Below are 4,521 nucleotides of genomic sequence, written 5' to 3' on the forward strand. Positions count from 1 at the left end.
TATGCACTGATGTATTTTTTCTGTACTCCATTCGTAATATCATTTTTTCTGCACTCCATTCGTAATATCAGTTACATTTGCAAATTTCAGTTGCTGATCTGTCTGTGTTTCAACAGGAAGCAAGGCACTTTTTTCAAAGCCAAACAAACTTAGGTGCTTTTTGTAAGCCAAAACCACAACTGTTACAAATGTTACCCACCTACATTATTTCCTGTAAGCTGTAAAATATACATTTTTTTCTCTTCTTCATGTCTGTTCTTTTTTCATATATGTTATGCTGCATGCCAATAAGGCCATTAGGAAATATATTACTGTATTATGCTTAGCCAATAAGATCATGTTACGCACCAGAAATGCCCACGTGTATCCATGTCTATATATTGTGCTTTTGGTCCCAGAATAAACGGAACATTTGCTAATGATAACCTGCCTGTGTGTGTTATTTTGGTAATTGTTTCCCCGGACGTCCGAGAAGGTCACTGCTTTCCTCCAAGACTCATCATCCAAATATTGCCCCGGGATAATTCCTAACAACTTGTATCTATTAACATAAAATTATATCAAAGTTCCATGTTGAAAGTCACTATGATAGTGCAAAAAATCAGGTATGTCCTCAGTGTGAATGATGGCTGCACTCCTCTTCACAGAAGATACTGGAAAAACTGTAAAATAGATGAAAGAGAGGGGCGCCTCATGTGTAGAATTACCAAATCATAAAAGCCAAAACTTACGCACTCAAGCCAAATTGGTACTCACATTTAAAATAAGCACCCCAATGTGCTAATGGAAGCAGACTGACATAATATGGTGTGTCAGTACACCCACTCCAGGATATCCCGCCAGGTGTGTCTGTAATGGAGAGTCAAGACAACAAAGGAAACCACGTGCAGATCAACCAAATAGATGGAACAATGGCGAAATTATGCCAAATGGGTACTCACAATGTCCAATAGCACACCTATGTGCTGGTAGATGCAGACTGATAATTTTAAGTTAGGGCTTATTAGCTCACCCACTCCAGGTGTTACCCAATATTGGGAAATGAGAGGTAAGGTAGACACCACTATACTTCTGTTATAGTAAAAAACATTTTTATTAAAAGACTGAAAACAAAAATTTAAATTAAAAATTAAAATATTAAAAGAATATAACAACAAGTAGTGGTCAAGCGGATAAACCCCTCTAATACAACGCGTTTCTCAGCACGGAAGGGCCGTTTCCTCAGGCATGTATACACCTTACTTCTATCCTGCTATTTAAACCTTTATGCTACCAATACACAATTGATTAAAGAACAACACCCACAATAGGTGTGTCCATAAGACACATGTTATGCATTAATCCAAACAAACCAAACATATTATTCTTATAAATAAAGCATTGTGTTTAGAATATTGAAATACATCATCAGCATCCTGTTAGTTAGTCAAACTTTAAGTTGCAACCATATCTCTCTCCACCATAATTAATTTCTCTGTTAACATAGCTACATTCCCCATGTTTTCTATATTGTTGTTTTTATTAAAATGTACCTATCAGTTTGGTGTCCTATATTGACTGAGTGTTCAGTATTTCAATAAAATTGTCTCATTTTAAACAGTTATCATTTGAAAATTCCTTTTCATGTACCATAATTGTTTGTTATGATTTTAACTCCATTTTATAAAACTATTTATAAAACAAAAAGGATTTGTTTTTTACTTTAATGATTTCCATAATGCAGGATTCAGATCTTCCGTGATATCTCTCTAAATAATCATTGATCAATTGCATGTATTCTACATACAAACAAACAAACAAAAAAAACACAAACTTCCTGCTATACTTCTATAGTTAATGACTAGTAGCCAATCCTCACAGACTACACTCTCTGAACAGGTCATATCTACCAATAATGGACGAGTTCTCATTTTAACAATTGTTTGTGATTGGGTAGACCGTTTTAATAGGTAACCAAAACCTTACACTTCCTGCTATACTTCTATAGTTAATGACTAGTAGCCAATCCTCACAGACTACACTCTCTGAACAGGTCATATCTACCAATCATGGGCAAGTTCTCATTTTAACAATTGTTTGTGATTGGGCAAACCATTTTAATAGGTAACCAAAACCTTACACTTCCTGCTATATTTCTATAGTTAATGACTAGTAACTAATCCTCACAGACTACACTTTCTGAACAGGTTATATCTACCAATCATGGACGAGTTCTCATTTTAACAATTGTTTGTGATTGGGCAGACCATTTTAATAGGTAACCAAAACCTTAAACTTCCTGCTATATTTCTATAGTTAATGACTAGTAACTAATCCTCACAGACTACACTTTCTGAACAGGTCATATCTACCAATCATGGGCAAGTTTTCAACTATATAGATGGGTGGGATGTGTTGGGCTCTGTTGTGGGGCAGTCCCTGGAAACCCAGACATTTGCCCTGAGGCTAGGGTTGCCACCTTTTGCCCAGGAAATTCCTGGACACTTTTTAAGTGGGCGTGGAGGGTGTGTGTTTCATGGCGTGGCTTGGGGGCGTGGCCGGGGCGTGGCTTCTCGCGGCATCAAATTTATTATGAAATCAATTTTTATTATACATATATATATATATTTTATATATATATAAGTATATATATATAATAAATATATATAATATATATATATATATAATATATTTATATATATATATATTTATATATATATATATATATATATATATATAATATATACTGTATATATTATATATATATATATATAATATATACTGTATATATTATATATATATATATAAAATACATAATATATATATATATATATAATACATAATATATATATATATATAATACATAATATATATATATATATATATATATATAATACATAATATATATATATATATATAATACATAATATATATATATATATATAATACATTATATATATATATATATATATATATATATATATATATATACTAAGTTGAAACGCCAATACCAAGTAAAATAGTGCTGTACAGGAGCAGTGTCTTTTTTTTTGTAGTCTGCTGTTAGGTTGATAATTATCCTGGGGACATGATCCTGTGTGTTGTAAGACCACCGATGACTCCTTTATAGTTTTAGCTGCTGACCTCATTACTAAAACCTCTTGTGGGACGCGATTAGCCATATTAACAAACATCACAAACTATCAATATTATTAGAGCAGTGTTTGGCGCATTACCTTGCTTCTAGGCTTCATGAACCTGTGTGACTGAACTCGGAGTCGGGGTAACTGGTGGAGGTGGGGCCAGGGGACGCGCGCAATCTCGATGTCCTGCCTCTCTCTCTGCTGCCTGCAGGATGTGACGACTCCCCCGCTCTGACCCTCTTCCCCCCTCCCACTGTGTCACACTAATCATTTGTACTCCGTCTCGAGTCTCCTGAAGTCTGCAGACTGCCCGGTTAGTAACCCGGGGCTAAGCGCTCCTCTGGCCATCTAATATTTTGTAAAGTTTGTGCTCAATGCGCCAGGGGAGCGCTTAGCTCGGGGCATTTGAGGCTAGTTCCGGGACACGGGACACAGAGCCTCAGACCGGGACTGTCCCGGTGAAACCGGGGCGGGTGGCAACCCTACCTGAGGCAGAAGAGAGGCGTCCCAAACTGTAACAATAACGGAAAATACAAGGCATGCGTTGGTGCAGTGGTTCCCAAACTGCAAGAGTCTTATATACCACATTTAGGGCCAGATTACAAGTGAAGCACTACATTTTTATTTGTTCACTTGGTATCTTTTGTAGAAAAGCAGGGAGGTAAGTTTAAGAGCACACACATGTCTGGAGCACTAAATGGCAGCAGTTTTGCAAGAATGGTATCCATTTGCTAGAGCACTAGATGGCAGCACTCTTTCCTGCCATGTAGTGCTCCAGATGTGCAAATTTGAAAATAGAAGTAAATTGGAAACTTTAATTTAGCCCCTTTAATATTAACAATACATGCTAATGTACAGCACTAGTAAAACAAAGAGTATGGGCCTTCTGTACAAGTTTACAAGTCTTTGAAGTTTACAATTATTATTATTTGATAAATAACCTTGAGTGCTGAATTCCCTTGCTTTTTGGACGGCACCATCTACTCATGCTCAAACTTCTTAAGGGTCTGCACCATCTTATAATACTGAAAATCCTAGTAGTATTTTATTGTCTACTTTAAGTATATCTCCATACTTTATATCACAGTTTTTTATGTGTCCTCTTTCTGAGGCACCAGGTTCTACTAAGCATGTGCAAAATTTCACAGTATATGCATATATAAGTCTGTGATTGGCTAATGGCTGTCACATGATAGAAGGAGCAGGGACATGGGCAAAACTTAAAATTTTGCGTGTTTGAAAGAAGATGGGAATGAGCCGGTAGAAAGAGAGAGGATGACAATGTGGGTAAGAGCAGGAGTGAGGGTGGAAGATAGGGAGGGTATTAGATGGGAAGGCATAGGATCAAGTGGGCAGGTAGTGAGGCGTGAGGAAGATAGTAAGGAGGAAACTTCATTTT

The sequence above is a fragment of the Bombina bombina genome, chromosome 6 (assembly GCF_027579735.1).
Source record: "Bombina bombina isolate aBomBom1 chromosome 6, aBomBom1.pri, whole genome shotgun sequence".
In the NCBI taxonomy this organism is placed as follows: domain Eukaryota; kingdom Metazoa; phylum Chordata; class Amphibia; order Anura; family Bombinatoridae; genus Bombina; species Bombina bombina.